The sequence below is a fragment of the Ornithorhynchus anatinus genome, chromosome X3 (genome assembly GCF_004115215.2).
Source record: "Ornithorhynchus anatinus isolate Pmale09 chromosome X3, mOrnAna1.pri.v4, whole genome shotgun sequence".
NCBI classification, from domain to species: Eukaryota; Metazoa; Chordata; class Mammalia; order Monotremata; family Ornithorhynchidae; genus Ornithorhynchus; species Ornithorhynchus anatinus.
In genome coordinates, this window is record NC_041751.1 from 21,620,247 (window position 1) to 21,645,944 (window position 25,698).

General features: G+C 48.8%; 1 long non-coding RNA gene across 1 annotated transcript; it reads right to left on the reverse strand.

Moving 5' to 3' along the window:
- Positions 1-17,300: 17,300 nt before the first annotated feature.
- Positions 17,301-25,195, reverse strand: LOC114807575. The gene is made up of 6 exons (XR_003755635.2): positions 25,111-25,195; positions 24,749-24,842; positions 21,928-24,470; positions 20,747-20,810; positions 18,886-19,058; positions 17,301-18,688 (listed from the first exon to the last, which is right to left on the reverse strand). It is a non-coding gene; the product is annotated as an uncharacterized LOC114807575 (long non-coding RNA).
- Positions 25,196-25,698: the final 503 nt, after the last annotated feature.

Here is a 25,698-nt window from a genome sequence, read left to right on the forward strand (position 1 = left end):
GCTGAGCTGGGCTGGCCCGGCAGGGAGTGGGGGAAGAAGAGGCGGGGCGGGGGCAACGAGAGGACAGGGAGGGTGGGAGGGGCGAGTCGGAGGACGTAGAGGGGCAAGTTCAGGGTACAGGGAGGGGCAGCGGGAAAGCCACTTGTGGAAGGACGAAGGGCCGAGGGAGGAGCGAGGCCAGGAGCGCGGAGGGCGGGTTTAAGAACCCGGTCACGGCACCACCGGGGTCTTGGCACAGAATCACAGCAGCAGCAGCAAGTGGTTTTCATCAGGCTGTGCCCGGAACTAAAGGCTGCAGGGCCCGCGATCGCCCAGCAGGTGGCAGAGTTGGCGAGGGGGCGGCCGAAGGGGCAGATGGGGGCCAACTGGGAGATTCATTCATTCGTTCATTCATTCCCTCCTCCATTCATTCAGTCGTAGCCATTGAGCGCTTACGGCGTGCAGAGCACTCACGACAGGCAGGGAATAGAGGACGACCCCTCCACTCTCCCAAACTGGGAAAGGGGAGGGTGGTAAGGGAGGAGACGGCCGAGAGCGTAGGGCGCGGGAGTGAGAGGGACAGCCTGAGGAGACAGTTCGTCATCGTTCCAGTCACGGTGCGTGGTCACAGATGGCGGAATCTCCCCGACAGGGCGGCTGTCCGGCCAGTTTTCAACCAGTCCGGTCCCCTGTTCTGGGGCAAATGCAGCCCCAAATACCTTCATATCCCTCTCCCGTCCAGTGCAGACACCGCCTCAAACCTGTTTCTATCCCATCCCCCGCCCAATACCATCACACCTGTATATCCAGTCGCCTTCCAAAACGAATACAGGCCCAAACACCTTTACATTTTTTTTGTCTATTTGAAGGTTTTTCTCGAGAAGCAATTTTGCCTACCAGGTGGAGGGCGGGCCAGGGAGTGAGACGGCCCCGGGTTCTATTTCCAACTCTGCCACTCGTCTGCTGTGTAACCTTGGGCGGATAACTTAATTTTGCTGGGCCTCGGTTGCTCCATCTGTAAAATTGGTATTTAAGACGATGGAATATGGACTGGGCTCGACCTGACTACCAGATTACCGGTGCTTACTACAGTGCCTGGCACATAGTAAGTGCTTAACAAATTCCTTAAAATAAAAAATAAACCCACCCAGTCCCCCACCCTTGCAGCTTCTCTTTCTCCAGCTCAGAAGGGGTGCCGATGTTCAGAGATCTGGGAGGGAAACCTCAAGGCTCTTGAGTAAACACTGGAGTCCCCCCGGAGAAATTGGTTGGAGCAAACGCTACGTACATGTCACAGATGACAACAGTCTGCATGCCCAGGGTATCGCATGGGCTGTCACACGTGTCTCTGTGTCTGGTGCTGCCGAGTGCCATTAGCGGCTATCCTGCTTGCTAATAATTTCCCAGCTGGGGAAGCGGCCCCTCGGGTGGGTGGGTTTCAGCCCGGTACCGATCCCACTACGTGGAAGCAGCCCCCAGTTTACGGGGACCTGGGTGGGGAGACCTGCTGGATCTTGGACAGGGATGGAGATCGGGGTACCCTACTCTGGGTTCTGCGACTCTCCATAAAAGGTTGCATATGATGTCAGTGCATTATGTCGTGTAATCCACCACGTGCAATTACTTCCGGGTTGGCGAAGGGCGAAGAGTGTCTGTGAGCAATATCAGAGGCCGCCCCACCCTCCGTTTCTTCGGGGCTGGCATCAGATAAGAGGAAGGAGGTTCGTGTGGCCATGTATGGAGCCCTGCTCGATCCATTCATCAGTCAGTGGGAAAAATGCTCAGTGCTGCGTGTCTCTGGACTTCCGTCCACTCTCGGCTCAGAGGCCGAGCTGGAGGACCAGATGGGGCAGGGACGTGGTGGAGCCATTTGGCCTGGCCTCAGCACTAGCGAGGGAGCTCTGGGAGAAGGCAACATCCAGCTGGAAAGAGATAATCATGGTATTTGTTAGATGCTTCCTATGTGCCAAGCGCTGAGAAAGTCAGTCAGTCAGTCGCATTTATTGAGAGCTTACTTACTGTTCTCAGAGCACTGTACTAAACACATGGGAAAGTGCAATATAACAACAAACAGACTCATTCCCTGCCCGCAACAAGCTTACAGCCTAGAGGATAGATCCGATCAGGAATCCTTAGTCCACAAGGGCCTCACCGTCTAAGGTATAAGGCGAATTGGTAGTTAATCCCCCTTTACCAGATGAGGAAGTTGAGGCACAGGGAAGTTGAGTAACTTGCCTAAAGTCACACAGCTGGTAAACAGCAGAGCAGAGATTAGAATCCAGCTCTCCGGGCTCCCATTCCATTGCTCTCTCCACCAGGCCACGCTGCCTCTCTAAGGAAACAAGGGCTCAGATGAGGCCCACCCTCCAGCCGCTATCCCAGACCCCTCGTCTGGGATGGAGCCTCACAAGAGAGGCAGAGGCAGGTGGTGGTAGTGGGAGATTTTTATCATTAGGCTCACGGACAGCTGCGTTTGTGATGTCTGAGAGGGTTGCTTTGAGACTTACCAGCCAGCTGCACAATGAGGCAACTCGAGAGGAAGGAGGGCCAGGAGGAGCCTGAGGTCACGAAGCATTTTGGTGCCACTGACATCGATGGCAGTAACTTCAGGGAAGCCCCGGAGGTCAGATGGAGGTCGCTGGGTCGAGCTCCTTATGGACAGGGGACGTCCCTACGGACTCTGTTGGATTGTACTCTCCCAAGCATTTAGTAGAGCGCTCTGCACGCAGTAAGAACTTAATAAATATCACTGATCGATTGACCCCAGAGTCCAGTATCGGTGAAAGCCCACTCTGAAATGCTGATGATTCCAGGCAATCAATCGATTCGTTCATTCATTCAATAGTATTGATTGAGCGCTTACTATGTGCAGAGCACTGTACTGAGCTCTTGGAATGTCCAAGTCAGCAACAGATAGAGACAATCCCTGCCCAATGACGGGCTCACAGGGGAAAGGCAGCGTTTGTAGTCTGAGAGGGATGAGGAAGCCGTGATGCAGAGAAGCAGCGTGGCTCAGTGGAAAGAGCCCGGGCTTGGGCGTCAGAGGGCATGGGCTCTAATCCTGGCTCTGCCGCTTGTCAGCTGTGGCACTTTGAGCAAGTCACTTCACTTCTCTGTGCCCCAGTTCCCTCATCTGTCAAATGGGGATGAAGACTGTGAGCCCCAAGTGGGACAACCTGATCACCTTGTATCCTCTCCAGCGCTTAAAATAGTGCTCTGCACATAGTGAGCGCTTAACAGATGTCATCATTATTATTATCCCTGGACCTTCAGCCGAGCACTGATCAGACACCAGTAGTCAAGAGGGGCAAGGTCTGTCTGAGTTGTTTTGGAGCCCTGGGTACTAATCCCAACCAGGGCACTGACCTGCTGTGTGACCTTGAGCAAGTCATTTGACTTCTCCATGTCACAGTTCAGTACAGTGTTAGATGAATACGATCGATTGTGCATCAAAATGGGACAACGGAGAAAAGGGCTTTGGATTGAGTAAATGACTGCTTTCTGTATCTATAGCAACATTTCCCGCAGTGCTTGGCTCATAGTAGGCACTTGGTAAAAAATTGGTAAAAATCATGTAAAGAATTTACTCCTGTGTATTGGACGGGGCCCAGTGCAGGAGATACTGGGGAGAGAGAGTCACTCTGCAAAATCTTGATGGGAATGAAGATATGCAGATATTTTCACTTTAGAAAAGGGAAATCTTTATTAGAAAATCACTGAAAGGAATACCACACAAATAAGAATGCTGAAAGAAACTTGGAAGCTGTTAAAAACATGTAGAGACTCAGGACAGAAAAGCAGGAAAGAGGAATTCTGTGGGGCTACCTGACCGAGGAGTTAAAAGGCATGAGAGGAAATGGAAAGTTCACCTGCACGCGCATAGGAAAGCACATAGAGTGTGCAGATCAGGTGCAAACAGGAAATTGGGAAATCAAATAAGCCAAACAGAAACTGGAAGAGCATCTTTCCAAGAATGCCAAAACCAACAATAATAATGAAAAAAGTATTCATTTATATCCAGAGCAAGAAGCTGGCTAGGGAATCAATGGGACCCTTGCCGATCAGGGGGAACGGGGACACTAGGAAGTACACAGGAGACAGAAACAAAGCTCATTGTATTCTTTATGAGGTCTTTAGTGAGGAAAATGCTGGAGAGGTCCCACACCCAGCTGTTTTTCTTAGCACAGGAGTAAAACATACTAGATTGATCAGAAATTAGGTTCAAAGAACGCCCAGGAGCAGGAGGGTGCCCCGACATAGTTCAGAAGGAAGGTCAAGGGAAAATCTCAGCATCTTCCTGCCAGATGGAATAACCTCCCATTACAACTGGCCCCTGATCTAGAGGATCACCCATCCGGGTTCCCAAAGTGATCCTGGGAGTCAAGACCAGTAAGCCCCAAAATTTTTCAATAACAACAATAACAGAAACAATAATAATAACTCTGTTTAAATGGTGTTGGTTAAGCCCTTACTTTGTGCCCAACATTGTTCTAAGTGTTGGGGAAGATACAAATTAATGCGGTTGGACACAGTCCCTGACCCACACGGGACTCACAGTCTAAGTAGGAGGGAGAACAGGAAAACCGAGGAACAGAGAAGTTGAGCGACTTGCCCAGGGTCACAGAGCAAGCAATTGACAGAGTCGGGATTAGAAGCCAGGTCCCTGTGCTCTTTCCATTAGGCCCCGCTGCTTCTCTTCTCTGGCCCTGGATTTAGAATTAAATAAGCACCTTGGTCCTTTCCCCAATGGGTTGTGTTTCTCTAGGAGCAATGGTGCATCACAAATTTGCTGCAGGTCTTTGAAAGAGAGCGGTAAGCATGAGGAGAGAGAGAAGCAGTGAACGTAATATGTGAATTTTCCAAAAAACTTTGACCAGATTCTACTCCAGGGCCTTTAGAAAACTGAGGATTAATGAGATTAAAGGGAAAATTCTTTCGTGATTAGAAAATGGACTAACACAATAGGAAAGAGAGGGAGGGATGGAGAGCCACTTTTCTGGATGGAAAAGTGGAAATAGTGGGGACCTTCAGAACTTGGAGGTTGGGGGCTTTATTGAACATCTTTGTGTGGGTCTTGAAGAGGAAGCAATTAGTTGGGGATGTTAGAAGATCCAAGGAAGGCTAGAGAGACATGTTTCATAGGCTGAGGGTGGGGTTTTTTGTACGTGTCAAGCACTAAGGGCTGGGCTAGATAAAGATAATCAAGTTCTCTTGTAGAGAAACAGCATGGCCTAGTGTGGATGGAGCACTGGACTGGGAGTCAGAAGGATCTGCGTTCCAATCCCGCCTCCGCCGCTTGTCTTCTGTGTGACCTTGGGCAAGTCACTTAATGTCTCTGTGCCTCATTTACCCCATCTGTAAAATGGAGATTAAGATTTGTGAGCCCCATGTGGGACAGGGACTAAGTCCAATCTAACTAGCTTGTTTCTACCCCAGGTACAGTGCCTGGCACATAGTAAGTGCTTAATAAATGCTATTAAAAAAATTGGACACTGTCTCTGTCCCACATGGGGGTCGCAGGCTAACTTTGGTATGAAAAATTAAGCATGAGAGAGTGACCCGCCACCAGGATGCTTGGCGCCCACAAGGGCAGGCACTATTCAGTTAGCCCAGGGACCTGTTGATGCCACCGTCGCCGAACAACTAAGGTAGCCCTTGTGACTTGATGAACCTGCTGGAGGTCTACAGAAGCAACAGAAAGCACCTAAAGGGACCAAATGGACTAGTGGATTAATAATGCTTATGGCATTTCCCAAGTGCTGTGTGCCAAGCTCTGGGTAGACATAAGATAATCAGGTCAGACACAGTCCCTGTCCCTCATCAGGCTTTAAAGGGGAAAGGGGATGGGTATTTAATCCTCTTTTACAGATGAGGAAACTGAGGCACAGAGAAGCTGTGACTTGCCCCAGGTTCCACAGCAGAAAAGTGACAGAGCTGGGATTCGACCTAGGCCTTCTGAGTTTCTTTCCATTAGGCCATACTGCTTCCCATTTTGGAAGGTCCTCGGCACCAGGCTTTTAGCAGATCAGTGCTCCATAAATGCTTATGATGATGATTTTGTGGATGAAGGTATTGGGACGGGAATATTATGTTGGTTCCAAAACGATGAAGATAAATTTTCCTTAGAGATTTCGAAACATTTCTGAAGATCAGGTAGTGCATTGTGATGGCTTGTTTTCCCCATCACTGGCAGCAGACTCCCCTTAAAAGGTTTCTGGCATCATCAACTTGTGAGTCACAGACTACAAGAGAGATGCAGCGTCCGGGGATCGAGGTCCTGGTGCCAAGTTGTAGGGTTTTTGCCTGTGGTTCAGTCACATGAGAGTCATCTTACTTTTGCCTTTGTGTGGCTGGAAATTGCCTCACTGGTGAACCTTCAGCCCGGCTGGGAGGCTTTACTTCAGGGGGCCTATTTTACTTCCCTCCTTCCCTCCTCCCTGCTGCAATGGGGACAGGCAATGATCCTCTTCCACAAAGTAATGGAAGCACTTCAAGGGCGACCTCCAGTGTGGAGTTGTGCAGAAGAGACACAGTCTAGGTTTTCTCCACGGGAACAATCTGAGAGGGGCATTGGAAGGCTCTAGAGTGCTTGGTTCGTTCTTTGAAATGACATTTCTATTGCTGAAGAGCTAGGGGAGAGAGGGAGGAGAAGATACCCTCTTAGCATGTCCCTCCACCCCATCCTGGGCTAACCATACTAACAGACAGGGACAGCATCAGAAAAGCAGTGTGGTCTGGTGGAAAGTCCACTGGTCTGGGGCCGGGGGGTGTCAGAGGATCTAGGTTCTAATTCTGAATCTGCCATTTGCCCTGGTGTATGACCTTGGGCAAATCACTTACCTTCTCTCTGCCTCAGAATCCTCTCCTGTAAAACGGGAATTCGATATCTGTCCTCCCTCCTAGTTAGACTGTGAGCCGCATGTGGGACATGGACTGTATCTGACCTGGAGATCTTGTATTTAGTACAAGATCTGGTGCTTAACAAATGCACCGATATGATATTTGGCATCAGTAAATGAAGCTCAAGGACATTCCCAGACCCTAGTTATCCCAAAGTGGCAAACTCTTCTTTATTATACCTTTTTCTGACACAGCTCATAGGTAGCAAAATCGATTGGATTTTCATTTTTCTCTCCCCTTTTTCCCTGCATGGAGAAATAGCTGAAAGGAAAGCAGCCAGCAAGAGAAACAGAAGCAAGGGGCCCGGATAAGCCAGCAATGGGCAAAACCAGCCCTTGGATAATCAAGTGGCTACCTCAAAAATCTGAAATATTCAGAATCTGACATTGACTAACTTTTGATTTGTCTTGATTTGCAAATGAAATATTTTTCTGAAGGGAGGAAAGGGAGTTGAAAATTAAAGGCAATCTGTCAAAGTGGGAAGAGTCAGGAGACCCAGGCTCTGCCACTGAACTGCTGACTGACCTTGGGCAAGTCACTCAGTCCCTGTAAATCTGTTTCCCCCTCTGGAAAATGGGGATAAGATATCTGCTTTCCCTACTGCTTAAATTTTGAGCCCCATGTGGGACAGGGACTGTATTCAATCTAGTTCTTTTGTATCTACCCAGTACTTGATGCCTGGTAAGCAAAATTATTATTGTTATTACCTGGGAGGAGATGTTATCTGCAAGTTTCACCCCGGAAATTGGCAGAGCGTGAGGGCAAAAACAGCAAGAATTAGCTTTGTGTTCTTTCTCCAGTCCTGAAGGGAAGAAGGGAACTCTGGATTTTTGAGAAGCCTGAATTTCATACCCAGACTTGTTAAAATGATGATGATAATGATAATAGTGGCATTTGTTAAGGACTGACTCTGTGCTAAGCACTGTATTAAATGCTGGGGTAGCTACAAGATAATCAGGCCCCATCTAAGTACAAAGAGAACAGGTACTGAATCCCCATTTTGCAGATGAGGTAACTGAGGCCCAGAGAAGTTAAGTAATTTGCCCAAGATCAAGTAGCAGAGCCAGGATTAGAATCCAGGTCCTTCCAGATTTGGGCTCTTTTCACTAGGTCATGCAGCTTTAGCATCATGAGGTTTAGACTTCAGTGGTAAAAATTGTATTTATTAAGCACTTACTATGTTCCAAGAACTAGGGTAGCTACAAGATAAACAGATTGGAAACAGTCCTCATCCCACATTGTGATCACAGCCTAAAAGGAGCAAGAACAGGTATTTCAACCCCACAGGAAGGGAAGGAGAATCAGGCCCTTCGGCCACCAATGTCAGGCCAGAGAAGATGGAGCCTATCCACTTAACTACGTGCCCCACCATCTCACACTTTTCTTTTTTCTAGCTCGTTCCCTATTTGCCCCCCTCATCACATGTAAAAGATCCAGGCCCCAAACGACTCTACTGCTTTCTTCAAGCCTCTATCTCATTTATTTCCCGCTCCAACTCCTCCTGCTTTGCCTGGGCTTGTTGTCTGACTATTCCCTTTGTCTTCTCCCACTCTTCCATCTGTGCATTCTTTCCCACTGCCCTCTATGCCTGAAACAGTCTCCCCCTTGTCATCTCCCAAACCCACACACTCCCCTTCAAAAAGCCTCCCATCAAGTCCTCGCCTTCTTCCAGTCTAGATGGGAAAAAGGATGGTCTGCAAGTTGACAACCCCCTCTGAGGGATGAAGCCGGCGGGAAAGAGAGCAAAGGAGGAAGAGAACCGGGGACCAGGAAACGAAGGAAATTAAAGGAAGCAAAGCAACTAGTAGGAAATTTCAGCCCGCAGTAATTGTCACATTTAGCTTTCAACCCTCCAAGCGAAGCGGTATTAGCCTGTACAAATGGGAAGACCAAAGTACCCCAACAACCGTCTACAAAATCATGACAACCATTTGGGGACCGGTGACTTATCTAATCCCAGTTATGATCCCTCTACAATTTGTTATGTAAATTGCCACTAAGAATCACATAACTTTTCTCTTCCAGTCTCAAAAGTGTACTGCAACGCCCTACCAGTAGCCTTTCTTTAATCAGTGTTGAGCAACAGCCAGAAAACTCTATATTTATTGGGTTTTCTTCTTATGCCAGAGCATGGTGACTGCATGTCAAAGGCAGGTGAAATGAGGATGATAAATATGATACAGGCAGTCCTCACATTGATGAATCAATTGGTTTCTGAAAACTGCATTTCAAACTGAGATGTTGTAAGTTAGAAGAAACTTTCCCATCCCAGGCAATTTGAAAAATGAGGGAAACGTTCCTGAACCAAGGCTAATTACCCTAGATGAGAAACAGAGTTATATTAATGTATTTGTATTGTAAATTGCAATCATATGTGGACATAAAAATAAAAAGATATAAAGATAGAAGATAGAATAAAAATATGACAAATGAAGAAATGCACAATGTGCATTACTCACCTCAAATTATCCAAAACCACGAAGAAAATTTAAACCCTTTTTTCTTTCTCAATAAATAGACTCATGAACAGGAATAATTGGATGAGGTTTCTAAGGGATTTTGAGGTAATTAGGAGGGATTTTTCCAAGGGTTCTTATCAGGGGTCTTCTCGGGATTCTTGGCTGTTGGTTTCCCTGGAGCTCAGAATCACAGAGGTGTCCCTCTCTGAGTATTCAGCTACCAAATTGTTCCAAACAAATTCTACATGCCTAGGGGAGAGACACTGACACTCCCATTATCCCCCATATATCACAAGCCTGTAACCTTGACATTACCTTCGACTCGTCACTGTCGTTCAACCTGCGTATTCGGTCTGTCTCCAAATACCGCGGTTCCACCTTCACGATATCTCTAGAATCTGCCCCTTCCTCTACATCCAAACTGCTTCCATGCTAATCCTAGCTCTTCTCATATCCTGCTTTGACTACTGCATCAGCCTCCTCACTCACCTCCCTGGCTTCTGTCTCATCGCTCTCCAGTCCGTACCAGACCAGCAGTGTGGTCTAGTGGCTAGACCCCGGGCCTGGGAGTTAGAAGGTCCTGGGTTCTAATCCCGGCTCTGCCACTCATCTCCTGTGTGACCTGGGGCAAGTTACTTCACTTCTCTGTGCCTCAGTTACCTCATCTGTAAAATGGGGATGAAAACAGTGAGCTCCATGTGGCACAAGAACTGTCCAACCCAATTACCTTGTTCCTACCCTAGTGCTTAGTACAGTGCCTGTTACAAAATAAATCTTTAACAAATACCACAGTCATTATCATTATTATTATTTGCTCTGCTGCTCAGGTCATTTTTCTCAAAAAACACTCAGTCCATGTCTCTCCATTCCTCAGAAACCTTCAATAGTTGCCTATCCATCTTTCCGTCAGGCCAAATTTCTACTCCCTCTCCTCACCGTCATCTTTAAGGCATACAATTCGTCAGCTCTCCCTCCTACTTATACTCATTGCTCTCCAACTACAACCCAGCTCACACTCTTTATTCCTCTAACACCAACCTACTTGTCTCTCTCACTGTCGACCCCTTGCTCACAACCTCCCCTCCGGAAATCCCTCCCCCTTCATATCCGACAGACTACCACCCTCCTCATCTTCAAGCCCCTACTAAAATCATAGCTCCTCCAGGAAGGTTTCTCTGACTAACTTCTCATCTCCTCACACTACTTTTATTCTCTTCTGCATCGCCTATGTCCTTAGGTCTGTACCCACTAAGCACTTGGATACGCACCCCATCCCCATAGTACTTACTGTCCAAGTTCATATACTCTGTTGCTTCCTCTACCTGTAATTTATTTTAATGTCTGTTTTCCCAGTTAATTATAAGCTCCTTGTCGGCAGTGATCGTGTCATCTGCCACTCTATTGTGTTTTCCCAAGAATTTAGTACAGGGCTCTGCACAGAGAAAGCTCTCAGCAAATACTATCGACGGATTGGTAAGGACAGTAGAAAGAGAAATCAATCAATATATGTTTACTCTGTGCAGAGCCCTCTACTAAGTGCCTGGGAGAGCCTAATTTACATGTAGGGGAAGCAACCAAGTTTAGAGATGTGTTTAGTGCTGTGGTTAGAGGGGTGGGCTGAGTACTTAGGTGCTTGTAGAGTTAGGGTTCTAGAGCATAGGTAATGCAGTAGAGGGAGAAACAAGGTGGGAAGAGGAGACAGTAGTCAGGAAGGCTTCCTGGAGGAAATGTGATTTTAGTGTAGCTTTGAAGACTGGTCTATTGGCTAAGAAAGGGAAGGAAGATTATGAAGAAGGATTGTAGCGTTGAGAGGAGCGGAGATCAGAAGGAGGGGGAAAGCTGACTGGAATCAGGGAGATAGCAGGGAGGCTTATTCAGTAATCGAAGAAGTGCTTGGACCAGCCTGGTGGCCGTTTTGATGAGAGGAAGGGGCGGGTTTGGGAGATGTTGTGAAGGATTTGGTGAAAGACTGAAAATGTCAGAGAATGAGCTGGTGATGATCCCTGCAGTAATTCTAGTGATGAGCTGAGTGACCTGACACAACGACAGAGAGAAAAGGCATGCAATAAGTAACTGTTTCTCTTGCCCTCTGTTACCCTTGCCCCCATCCTTTCCTGCTGTTATTCAGAGTGTATTGGAGCCCAGTCCCTCCCCAGGCGCAGGCTGAGCATGATGATGATGGCATTTGTCAAGCGCTTACTATGTGCCAAGCACTGTTCTAAGCACCGGGGTAGATACAAGCTAATCAGGTTGTTCCACGTGAGGCTCACAGTCTTAATCCCCATTTTACAGATGAGGTAACTGAGGCCCAGAGAAGTTAAGTGACTTCCCCAAAGTCTCATAGCTGACAAGCGGTGGAGCTGGGATTAGAACCCACGGCCTCCCAAACCCATGCTCTTTCCGCTAAGCCACGCTACTTCTCGTGCATCTGAGTAGAGTTAGGGCAGGAGTGCGCCCGACAGAAGTTTTCTAAAAGCAATCAGCACTTCCTCCATCATCCATCCGTCTGCTGTAGCTCCCCAGGGGTTGCCTATCCCTTTAAGGAGAGCAGAACAACTGGCCAGTTGAAACATCTGTCAAGTGAAGCTGAGTATTTTCTCTGAGAAATCCCTGAGGATCCAAGCCAACAGTGGTAGAGGAAAGTGTGTGTGTGTCGGGGAGGGCGGCAGAGGGGAGGCCCAGGAAAGCAGCCAGGAGCCAGATGCAGAGAGACAAGGAATAGAGGGACCTATCACTTGTGGCAGGAGCTCACTGGGACATTGCTATACCTATCAGGGTCAGGGGGCATCCGGGCCCCCTGCCAGGAGCAGTTGAGGGGACCCCCCAGCCAAGCTGAGCTGGATCAGGCAGCAGGGCTGCCCGGAGGCCGGAGGAGGACCTGAGACCCCACTGTCACGGCAGATAGTTGTGTTTCCCCACCCCCGTCTCCACCCCCAAACCCCTGTGCCCTAACCTCCCTTTGGGAGCCCCTTCCCAGGCCACTGCAGCCTGCTGAAGCCGGGAGCTGGCCCAACCAGCAGCCACTCGGCTCTCCTCCTCCAGTCCCTCTTTCCCTCCTGCTGTCGGGCACTTCCGGGACCCCGGACCTCCGCTCGCCCAGGCCGTGGAGCTGGAGGTCAGGAATGGCCGGCCACTGAGAAGAGTGACCTCTGCCACTGCTGCTGCTGCCCTCGCTCTGGCCACGCCATCGCCACTGCTGCCTGTGGTGAGGAAGAGTGACTCCATCTTGTATTATTTGAACCTGGGAGCAAAGAGGCCAAAGGAAGAACTGAGGAGAAATTGTATTATCTTTCTGAGGAGTTTGGAGGACCTGAATTGTTGGCGAGGAACCGAATTGTTCTGCAGAGGGCTTGAGGCGGGGCTAAATTGCTCTGCTGGACAGGAAAAAAGATGCCGGATGGGTCTATGCCCATGGGGGAATAAGCACGGGATGGGGGTGGTTACAGGGTGGCAATCCCTGGGATGGGGCTCATGACACTGCCAGGTCCCTTTGCCTGCCTGCAACTCCCTACACCCAAGGTTGTGAAGCCAGAGGATGGGCCAGACCAGGGTGGGCTAATGCCACTCCTGACCCCTCCAGCCTCCTTCCCATTCCCCACTGGGCCAGCAGCCGGGCCGAAAACATCATTGAACATTAAGGTGGAGTGGACAGATGTGAGGCGGGGGGAAGGTGGAGCGGAGGGGAGGGGGTTAGAGGTATGGAAATCCCCGAGGAGGGAGGTGCAGGATTACAGAGCACCGACCTCAACCTCTAAAGTCGGACTCAGTGCCGTAAAAGTGAAACAGGGCATAAATTAAGAGACAGATGAAGTGCCGTCCTTCAATACTTGGGATTTATGATACTAATTGTGGTATTTGTTAAAGAGCTTACTATGTGCCAGGCACTGTACTGACTGCTGGGGTAAATCCAAGCAAATTGGATTGGACACAGTCCCTGCCCCATAGGGGGATCACAGTTTTAACCCCCATTTTACAGATGAGGTAACCAAGGCACAGAGAAATGAAGTGACTTGCCCAAGGTCACAGACCAGACAAGCGGTGGAGTTGGTATTAGAACCCAGGTCCTTCTGACTCCCAGGCCTGTGCTCTATCCATTAGACCGTGCTGCACAATCAGAGGCAAATCAATTTTAATTTGCCCTTCCATGGGAAGATTGCAGAGAATTTTATCAACTACTCTTACTGTTATGCTACTAAGGCCCAAGTGGTAAATAGATGAGCCTTAGTTCACAGAGTAGAGAATTGAGGACAAAGATGGGAATGGAATCCCTGGACTCACTCCATTTAAAGAAGCCACTTAGTCATGGGATGCATCATCAAAGATCATTGTATCTTTATTTTCATTACCACTGACATTTTCTTCAAGACTTACAGGTTCCAAATAGAAAACACATGTACAATTTCCTTTTTCATTTTCACCATGTTTACAGAGAGAGGCTTTGCAGTTTAGAGTTCACAGGCTAGAAGTGGCTCCTTGTCAGAGATTTGTATTGACAGGTTGTCATGGAAAATCTCCATCATGGCAGCTGTGGTCCAGGGAAATCATTAAAAAATGTTTTTCCTTACTCTCTCCACCCATTTAAAAATAATGATGATTATGATGATGACGATGATGATCAGAACCCAGAAACCTTCCCTTTCAAGGCAAAACAGCAAAACCCAAGCACTGACGTCTGAGTTCAGAAGACTGGATTGAAATTGGGGGGATCCATCCAATTTCCTGTCTGTCTCAAGACAGAACCACCTCCACTGGAAATGCCACCACGAGCATCTGCATGGCGGGTGGTGTGGGGAAAGGAAACTTGGCTTCGGCCAAAGTGCTGCCCAAATCCCGGCTGAATACCCGGCTGGGCAGATCCACCATTTGGACTCCCTAATTAGAGCAAGAAGTGTCATTCCTTAAATCCATGACTAGATACGAGGCATCATCTTCTGTAGGATGAGACGGGGGAAGCAACAGGAGATCCCAAATAACTCATCCTCGGTCGGGGCCACCAGGCTCACTTGGCTGCACAAAACCACGTTGCTTTCGTACTTCTGGGAAAAACCTTCATTCCTTGAGGTTCACCTTCTTTGAAAACAATACCACCAGAGCCACCACAGTCATTCAAGGTAGGCAACACTTGCAGTCAGGCCTAGGGAAGTCCAAGTCGGGGTAGAAAAACTTGCCTTGTCAAATCAACCCTGCTGTCTCCCAGATTAGAGGCAGACAGTTGGGTCCTTCGATCCCTGACTGGAGGCACTTGCCACAGTCTCTCCTTAGACTAGAGGGAGGTAAAGAGTCGGATAAACCCTTAAACACTCCCTCAGTCAGGGCCAACAGGGTAACGTGGCTGCAGGATCAAGGCTGCCCAACTTCGGCTTAAACACCCACATCCAAAGAATCTGTGCTGTTCCCTTAGCGCGAGTAAACATTTTGGGTCCATGAGATCCAACTTCTTTGAAAACAACGCCATGCGAGCCATGGCAGTTACTTGAGGTAGAAATAATGTGGATTCAGGCACGGGGTCATTCAAGACTTTGCCGAACAGTCTGCCATCTAAAGCAAACCTGCTGCTTCCCAGATTTGAGGAAAAACATTCAGTCTTTCAATCCCTGATGGCAGAGACAGGGCCTCACCATTGTATGACGTGATAGAAATAAAGAATCGTGGATCTGACGAAACACCGTCCTACAGAGGCACCAGGATATCTGGGCTGCAGGATAAGGACTTTCCAAGTCCTTGGCAAACATCTGCCAACCAAAGAAACCATGCTGCTTTCCTGCTTCAAGAAAGTCCACCCAGTTCTTGCCAGCACTCGGAGCTCCTGGTTGTGGCCTCTGAGGGAAGGAGACTGGGAAAGAGAGGCAGCGTGGCTTAGCAGAAAGAGCCCGGGCTCGGGAGTCAGAGGACGTGGGTTCTAATCCCAGCTCCACCACTTGTCAGTTGTGTGACTTTGGGCGAGTCACAACTTCTCTGTGCCTTATCTGTAAAATCTGTTCCCTTATCTGGAAAATGGGGTTTAAGACTGTGACCCCCACGTTGGACAACCTGATTACCTTGTATCTACCCCAGCGCTTAGAACAGTGCTTGGCACATAGTAAGCGCTTACAAATACCATCATCATTATTATTATTATTGTTAAAGAGACAGGGAGTAGAAACTCCCATTTCATCCTTAGCAAAACCAGCCAAATTGGCTGCAGGTGAGAGGCTTGCCGAAACCTCAGCCGTACCTCCTGCTTGAAAAACTAGACATTTTGTAAAAAAAAGTATTTCAGCCGAGCTCTTGATGGTGAACGTAATTGTAGAAGTTCACACTTAATTGATTTGTTGAAGCTCACGAAGGTCCTGGATGATGAGAGCGGAGGTATGTGGTCGCAGCCTCCGTCAGAGAGGGAATCGGAGAAAAAGCCTCGTGGCTGCCAACAAACTGCACGTTCATCTGGGATGACTCGGAGTCACTTGAATTCGGTCAAAGGCATGTCCAAGTCTCTGAGGCAAAAACCCGCTATGTAAAGCAACACGGGGCTTAACTGCTTTGATCAAGTCCCTGTGTCGTCACCAGCCTCGACCATATAAGCCCTGGGTTGGGACATCTCTGTGCCGAGTCTGGGGTAAATCTTATGGGATCCATAAAATCCACATCCATCAGAGAGAGGTTCACCTTCTTTGAAACACAAACCCACCAGTCCCACTGCAGTGACTTGAGGTAAGGATAACTTGGCTTCAGGAACACACGCAAATATCTGAATCTTCTCCCCACAGCCTGCCACGCAAGGCAACAATGCCTTGTCCCTGATTTGAAGAAGAAAGTTCAGTAGAGAAACTCCTGAGTGTAGAAGCATGGCATCTTCTCCTGTATGACGGGACGAGGACCCAAAACTGTGGATTCCACAAAACTCTTCTTTGGCTAGCGGCACATTAAGGTCCACCCACAGAATCGGTGTGGACTTCAGTGCTTTGGGAACGCAGTTACAGTTCTTTAAAGTCCTGGCCACGATTATCTGGTCATGGACTTTGTGGGACAAAGCCCGGGGTGAAAGCTGGGGAGAGCCCAAACCCTGTTGGAAGGCAGTCCGTAAGTCGTTTACGGCCCTGGCCGATTGTGCACTTGGCAGGGACATCTGTGTGTGCACGGTTAGGAGTAAATTTTGTGGGATTCATCAAATCCACTTGAGCCGGAAGGAGGTTCAGCTCTTTGGAAAACAGGAGGATCAGACCTGTTGTGATAAATGGAGGAAAGGATAAGCCTCGTTCCGGCAAAGGGGGGTCGTCCGAGGCTTTGCCAAGGCACCCCCTTTGCATTCAACCTGTGCAGCCTCCCCTGTTTGAGGAAGCCTATTCAACCCTTCGATCCCTAACAGTAGACATACCACATATTCTTCCATATGATAAAAGAGGGTGGAGAATTGTGGATCCCCAAAATTCCCTCCTTAGTTTTGAGAGCTCGGATCACTTGGCTGCAGCTAGGTGCCAGACAGCTTTAGGAGAGTCCAGGAGCCGTTACCGTCTTGACTGCCTATGCGCTAGGGTGTGACCCCTGGGTCTGCAAAGTTTGGGGTGAATTCTGTGGGATCCATTAGATTTCCCACTTGTCTGAGAGGTTCAGCTTCTTTGAAAACAACAGTAACACCAGAGGCATCCGAGTGATGCTTTTACTTTTACACCGGCACAGGATTGTCCATGTCTTTTGTCCAAAATCCTGCTATGGAAAGCGACCCTGCTGCCTCCCTTATCTGAGGAGGACTATTCGGTCCTTAAATTCCCGCCTGTTAAGACAGGGCATCTTCTCTCTGATGAGAAAGTGATAAAAAATTGTGGATCCCAACTCCACCACTTGTTTGCTGTGTGATCTTGGGCAAGTCCCTTCACTTCTCTGAGACTCAGTTACCTCATCTGTAAAATGGGGTTCGAGGCTGTGAGCCCCATGTGGGGCAGAGACTGTGTCCAACCCGACTTGCTTGTAGCCACTCCAGCGCTTAGTACAGTACCTGGTGCATTGTGAGCACTTAAGTACCAGAATGATGATGATGATGATTATTATTATCATCTTCTCCTATAGTATGAGACAGGGATAAAAAAATCATAGATTCCCCAGAAGAATAAACCTTGGTCAGGGACAAGAGAGTCAATTGGCTGCATTTGGGCTGTCCATGTCCCTCTAAAACACCCGACAACCAAAGAAGCCATGCTGCTTCCTTGTTTCAAGGCAGCCTATGTGGCCCGGGGCAGCCTCGAGTGTGAGCTCCTGAAAGTGCCCTCCGAGGGAAGAAGACTGGGGAAGAGACTTGTAGTAGACAACAAATTCCCTGGTAGTCTCGGTGAAGACAAACTACCTGGTCTTCAGCCAAGAGGCTCCCAAAAATCTACAGCAGCCCACACAGAGGTTCAGTTTTTGGGTAAAAAGAACACCGAGCTAATAAGTCCATGGGTCGATCACAGCCTTGCACTGGGGTGTGCCCACAGCATGGGGCAAACACCTGCCAGAGAAACCATGTTACTTCCTCGGTTCAAGGGAACAGATTTCACCGTCGAGGTTCGACTTCTTTAAAAGCAACAACCACAGCAGAGCCAACCCAGTCATCTGAAGGAGGAACAGCTTTGCTTCAGGCACGTCGTCTTTCAAGCTTCTGCCGAGCAACCCGTCATGGAAAGCCACCGGCTGCCTCGTGGTTTGAGGAAAAACATTCAGTCTCTCAAGCCAAAGAATCAGTGTGGACTTTGCTGGTCTGGGAAGGGATCTGCAGTTTTCAAAATCCCTGGTACTGATCATCCCATCGGGGCCTTTGTGTGGCGAACACTAGGATGAAGGCTGGTGGAGCCAACAAACTGCACGTTCACCTCGGTTAACATTGAGTAGCTTGGTTTCCCTCCAAGGCACGACCAAGAATCTGCTCTATATCCTGTCATGAAAAGCAACGGAGGCTTTGCCCAATAACCTGCTCTGCAAGAAGACTGTGGTGCCTCCCTGATTACTTTCCAAGCTCTCATTAGAATGCTCTGCACACAGTCAGCCGTTCAGTTGAATCAGTGAATATTCCACCCTTAAAGGTGTGACCAAAGCCATGGGAGGTTGGGGGTGGGGTAAACACACGTGGGTGCCAAAAAAACTCCACTTTCTTCCAGGGTATCCCGGGAACTTGGCTGCCGGATAAGAGCCGCCCATGGCTCTGTCAAACACCCGCCGTCGGTAGAAACCATGTGGCCTCCCGGCTTTGAGGAAGAGCATTTAGGCTTCTACAGCCATGACTGTGATCCTCCATGCAGGGGTCTCTGCGTTGGCAGAGATTGGGATGGAGACATTGCAGAGTCACCATATTCTCCGTTAACATAAGGTAACTTGGCATCACGGGAAAGAGGACCGATTCCCTGCGCACAACGAGAAGAAAACAGAGGATATGCATTCTCCAACACTGATTTCTGACAAAGCTATAAACTGTGAATGGACAATCCCGAAATTTGAATTGGGGAATAAATATCTTGGGGAGAGGAAGTGGGGGTTGAATCCACCTCTGGGAAAAGACCATGCCCTCTCCCTGATTTGAGGAAGAATATTCACTACTTACGTCCCTGCTTGTAGATACTTGGCACCATCATCTACATGAGCAGATCGGGGTAAAATATCAAGCACGCCATCCAGCTAACAGTCAGTCACGGGCACCGGGCCAACTCTGTTCCAGGATCAGGGCCACCTCTGTCCATTGTAAATGCCTGCCATCCAAGAAACCACTCGCCTTCCCTGTTGGAAGGAAACACATCCATTCCTTGAATATCCTGAGAGTGACCTTCTGGCAGTGGCCTCTGGGTCAGGAACCCTAAGCTATAGACCAGTGGGTGCCCACTCACTCCACATTAAGCCTCAGGTAACAGAGAGTAACGAGGCATTAGATGAGAGACTGCCCAGATTTCTAACATACTTTAGGTGGTGGAAATCAGAAAAATTTGGGAGAAAACCTATTTTCACAACACTTAAGATTTTCCAAGTAAATTTAGCAATTCAAACTTACCTGACCACTTGGAGGACATTCCCATCTCTGGCAATGGGAATCAGGATCGCCTCGTGGCTAGAGCACAGGCCTGGGAGTAAGAAGGACCTGGGTTCTAATCCCAGGTCCGCCACTTTGCTGTGTGACCTTGGGCAGGTCACTTAGCTTCTCTGGGCCTCTGTTACCTCATCTGTGAAATAGGCATTAAGACTGTGAGCCTTATGAGGGACAGGGACTGTGCCCAACCTGATTAGCTTGTTATCTACACCAGCTCTTAGAAGAGTGCCTGGAACATAGTCATAGCTTAACCAATACCATCATTATCATTATTATGTGACTGTATCCATGGGGCCATGGCCTCCCGGAGAGGAGGACATGTTTCGATGCCTGGGCCAACCATCAGATCCGAGAAATGCTCACTCTTGTCCTCTTCAAAGCCCTAACCTCCTCCAGGAGGCCTTCACAGACTAAGCCTCCCTGTATCTCAGCTTCCCCTCCCTTCCCCGTCATCTCGACTTGCTCCCTTTGCCCTTCCCCATCTCTCCCCGCCCCACAGCATATATGTATAGATGGTTATGTGTAAAGATCTATAATTCTATTTGGTTGTATTGATACCTCCTTACTTGTTTTCAGGTGCATAGATCTCTAATTCTATTTATACTTCTGTGGATGTCTGTCTGCCCACCTTCTAGACTGTAAGCCTGGTGTGGGTAGGGATTGTCTCTCTTTATTGCTGGACTGTACTTTCCAATCGCCTAGTACAGTGCTCTGCACACAGAAAGCGCTCAATAAATACAATGGACCGAATGAATGAATGAATGAACAAATTCCCCATTCGTCTTGGGAAACACAGCGTCACTGAAACGCAGGGAAAGGCGTGACCAGTTCTCAGCCATACATCCCACTGTGGAAAAGCCACTCCGATGCCACCCCGTTTTGAGGAAGTCTGGGAAGCCTGGAAAGGGTTGACTGAAGGCACTTGCCAGTGACATCTCTGGGGGAAGATTTTCAACCGTAGCCTAAGGGAGGTTCGGCTTCTTTGAAAACCATGACCCCAGAGCCAACTCAGTTATGGGAGATAAGAATCCCTTGCATTCAGGCAAGAGGGTGCCCCGATCTCTAGGAGTCCTTCCATGGGGAAAAAAGAAAACAACACAAAGGGGAATTTGCTTGAAGGGAGCAGGTTCAGGCCTTTAAAGCCCCGATGGTGATCCTCCTGGAAGCGGACACTGTGTGGCAGAGACCCGGACGGAGACACTGTGGAGCCCAAGACCTCCACAATAATCTACGCTAACATGGCGTAATTTGGCTTCGGGAACCAGAGACCCAAATCCCTGCCACTTGCCCTACCGCAGAAAGGAACAAAAGAATAGGCATTGGGCAAAACTGTCTTCTAACCAAGCTTTAAACTGTGAATGGACATTCAGAAATTTGAACTTACCTGATTTCATGATGTGCATTTGGGTCTTTGAAGACAATACACTCTTCATGTGACAGTGGTCTCTCTGTGAGGAAGAGGAAGGATAAAGTCTTTTTGGAATCCCCACAGTCCACCCTTAGTCTTAGCCCACGTGGACTACCTTGGCTTCATTCAGAGGTCTGCCCAAGTTTTTGCTCTACATCCCGTCAATGATGCCCAGTTTTCAAGAAAGAACTCGGTTCATTCAAGCCTCTATTAAATGCAGTTAGTATTGATGCCTGTGGTTGGAGGAGCGAGTTCATAGATGGAGGATCGACACTGGTCCAAGACAACATCTACCCCACAGAAAACAACACCAGAAGTGGCGTATTCCATTGGGGGAACAAATTAGTCAGATTGAGGAAAAGTGGTGCCTAATCTGTGCTGAATAACCCTGCCTGAAAAACCCACCATGCTGCCTCCCTGATTTAAGGAGGCACATGCACTACTTGCATCCCTGCCAGTAGACATGCGGCACCGTCTTCTAGATGAGGAGATTAGGATAAAGCATCATGGCTCCCACAAAACTCATTTTCAGTCACGGGCGCCAGGCTGACACTCTGCTGAAAGATCAAGGCTACCGGCAACCCCAGCAAACATGCGCCATCCAAGAAACCACAGTCCTTCCCTGGAGCATGGCGTAGTGGATGGAGCACACCCCCGGGGGGGGGGGAGGGTCAAAAGGTCATGGGTTCTAATCCCAGCTCTGCTACTGGTCGGCTGTGCGGCCTTGGGTAAGTCACTTCACTTCTTCAGGCTTCACTTCCCTCATCTGAAAAATGGGCATTGAGTCTGTGAGTCTGACATGGGACGGGGACCGTCCTATCCCATATGCTCGTATCCACCCCAGTGCTTTGTACACTGCTTGGCACAATAGTGAGTGCTTACCATATACTGTAATTATTAGGATTATTTTTATTCCTTCAAAATCCTGAGAGTGAGCACCGGGCAGGGGCCTCTGGGTGAGAAACCCTGGGAGCAAGACTAGTGAGAGCTCACACACTTCACATTTTGTCTTGTGGAACATACAGTAATTGGGCTTCATTTAAGAGAGAGCCAAGATCTCTAACATACCTCCTGCCGTGAGTAGAGAAACATATTGTTGCAAAACGAGATTTAAATCAAACTAGATTTTCAATACGAATTTAGAAATACAAACTTACGCCATCACGATCACATCTCATAAGATGAGGCTGCCTTAAACCATCAGGAGTCTCTGGATGAGCGAGGCACAGATGAAGACTTGTGGCAGCCAACAGATTCCACGTGAATCTTGGGCAATACGGCGTCGCTGGACTTCAGGGAAAGGCGCGTCCAAGTCTCTGCCATACATCCCGCCGTGAAAAGCCACTACGACACCACCCTACTTTACGTTGACAGTCTCTACTGTCCTCACCTGCTGGTGATATCTGCGTATGCGAGGCTGGGTCACGACTTGAGGGATCCATCCCATTTTCCTGGTCAGAGACCTGAGAGAGGCCCAGAATCTTTGCCAAAAAAAAATACTAGTGCCTTCGCAGCAACTGCCAGTCGGGATACAGTGCCCAAATCTCTGCTTGGAGTCCTTGGATGTGGGGGGTGGAGAGGGAGGGGATTTTCAAAAATACGGCGTTCAGACATTGTATATGGAGAGTGGATGTCCAACACCCACGTCCACAGAAGCCACGTCCTTCCCTTACTCCAAAGAAACGGGGAAAGACTTCGAGGCTCATCGTCTTCGAGAACAACAATAAAGGAGCCACGCAGTTAGCTTGGTGTCAGGCACAGCGTTGTCCAACTCTCTGCCTACCAACCAGCCACAGAAAGCGAGGATGCGGCCACCCTGACCCAAGGAAAACTCTTCAATCCCTCTCTCCCTGACCCTAAAAACACGGCATCGTCTTCTGTGTGACAAGATCGGGGAAAGGAATTGAAAGTCATACCCATCCAGGGGCACCGACGTAGCTTCGCCACACTATCGGGGCTGTCCATGTCCCCATCCAACACGCATATCCAAAGAAACCGTGTCATTAATTTGCTCCAGGGAAACAAGGGCCGTCCTCGAGGCTCAACACCTCTGAAAACAACAGCACCAGGGTCACCGCAGTGAGCTTGGCTGCGGGCCCGGGGCTGTCCAAGCCATTGAGGAGCAACCTGTCACACAAAGCGACCCTGCCTCCTCCTGGATTTGAGGAAAAATATCCCGCCACTCGATCCCTGATGGTGGATCCCTGCCCTCCTTTTCTGCGGGGTGAGATGGGGCTAAGAAATTGTGTATCCCCTGAAACAGCCTCGTTCAGAGCCACTGGGGAATCTTGGCTGTAGCCTAAATGCAGTCCAAGTTACCATCGAAAGTCTGCAGTCCAAAGAAATTATGTATCTTTCCTCTTGTCCCTGTCAGACCCACGACTCCCAAAGAAACAGGGCTGTTCCTTTGCTTCAAGGAAGCCCAACTGGCCCAGGACAGCCAGGACTGTGACCTTCTGGAAGTGGCCTCTGAGGGCAGGAGACTGGGAAAGAGACTTGCCGTAGACAACAAGCTCCCCGATAGTCTTGGTGCCAAGGAAAGACCTGGTTTTCAGGCAGGAGGCATCCAGATTTCAGCAATACATCTAGCACAAGGAAGAAGCCATTTTGTAAAAACAATTTTGACACCTCCCCAATCTGTCAACATCCACTGAAGTCGAAGGCGCCATAACGGTATCCCCGTGGTCGTGGCCTCCGTGTAAGGGCGGCCAAGGCAAAAACATGTGGGAATCTAATCATTTCATATTAATCTTGGACGACGCAGAGTCGACGATGCAGGACGATGCTCACTAAAAGCACTGAGGAAGAGCATTTAGGCCTCTAAAGCCATGACTGTGATTCTCCTGGCAGGGGCCTCTGCGTTGGCAGAGATTGGGACGGAGACATTTGAGAGTCCCACACTCCACTATTATCTCGGTTAACGAAAGGTAACTTGGCTTCTGGGGACAGAGGACCAAATCCCTGCACATGAGAAGAAAACAGAGGACACCCATTGTCCAACACTGTCTTCTAACAAAGCTATAAACTGTGAATGGACAGTCCCAAAATTCGAATTGTGGAACAAATATCTTGGGGAGAGGAAGTAGGGGTTGAATCCAGCTCTGGAAAAAGCCACCATGCACCCTCCCTGATTTGAGGAAGGAAATTCACTACTTAAATCCCTTGCCTTTAGACACCTGGCACTGTCATCTATATGATCAGATCGGGATAAAGTATCACTCATCCCAACACCAGAGCCATGGCACGTGTAAGTCAGAAGACTTACTTGCCTCTCGGCTCAGTCCAATGCTTTGCCCAATAACCTGTTTTTCAGAGACTGTGAGGCCACTCCGATTTGAGGAAGAATATTCTGTCCTGAAATGTGTGACCAGAGCCATGTGGAAAACCTCCGGTGAGTAACTGTGGGGGTAAAGATATCTGGGTGCCAAAAAACTCCACCTTTGGCCATGGTACCCCGGGTACTTGGCCGTGAAATAAGAGCCACCCATGGCTCTGTCAAACACCTGCCGTCAGCAGAAACCATTTTGCCTCCCAGCTTTGAGGAAGAGCATTTAGGCCTCCAAAGCCATGACTTTGATCCTCCTAGCAGGGGCCTCTGTGTGGCAAACACTGCTTCAGAGACATTTCAGAGTCAACACAGTCCACAGTAATCTCGGTGAACGTTAGGTAACTTGACTTCACGGGACAGACGACCAATTCCCTGCACACAACGAGAAGAAAACAGAGGACACACATTGTCCAACATTGTCTTCTGACAAAGCTAGAAGCTGTGAATGGACAGTTCAGAAATTTGAATTGGGGAATAAATATCTTGGGGAGAGGAAGTGGGGGTTGAATCCACCTCCAGGAAAAGCCACCATGCTCCCTCCCGGATTTGAGGAAGAATTTTCACTACTTACGTCCCTGCTTGTAGACACCTGACACTGTCATCTATATGAGCAGATGGGGATAAAGTATCACACACGCCATCCAACTCACCTTCAGTCACGAGCACCGGGCTGACTCTGCTCCAGGATCGGGGCTGCATCTGCCCATGGCAAACGCCTGCCATCCAAGAAACCACTCGCCTTCCCTGTTGGAAGGAAACACATCCATTCCTTGGAAACCCTGAGGGTGACCACCTGGCAGTAGCCTCTGGGTGAGGAACACTGAAATATGGACCAGTGAGTTTCCACTCACTCCACATTAAGCCTTAGTTATCATAGAGTACATATGCTTTAGATGAGAGACTGCCCAGATTTCTAACATACTTTAGGTGGTGGAAATCAGAAAAATTTTGGAGAAAACCTATTTTCACAACACTTAAGATTTTCCAAGTAAATTTAGCAATTCAAACTTACCTGACCACTTGGAGGACATTCCTGTCTCCGGCAATGGGAATCAGCATCGCCTCGTGGCTAGAGCACGGGCCTGGGAGTCAGAAAGACCTCGGTTCTAATCCCAGCTCCGCCACTTGTCTGCTGTGTGACCTTGGGCAAGTCACTTAGCTTCTCCGGGCCTCAGTTACCTCATCTGCGAAATGGGGATTAAAACTGTGAGCCATATGTGAGACAGGGACTGTGTCCCGCCTGATTAGCCTGTTATCTACACCAGGTCTTAGAAGAGTGCCTGGAACACAGTCATAGCTGAACAAATACCATCATAATTGTTATTATGTGACTGTACCTCCGTTTGAGGAAAGCGCCCATTTGACGCTGCAAACGACAAATAAATTCCCCATTCATCATGGGAAACACAGCATCACTGGAGCTTAGGGAAAGGCATGTCCAGGTCTCTGCCGTACATGGAAAAGCAATTCCGATGCCCCCCCATTTTCAGGAAGTCCACGAAGCCTCTAAAAGCTTGTCCGAATGCACTTACCAATGACATCTCTGGGGGAAAATTTTCAACCATAGCCTGAGGGAGGTTCAGTGCCTTTGAAAACCACA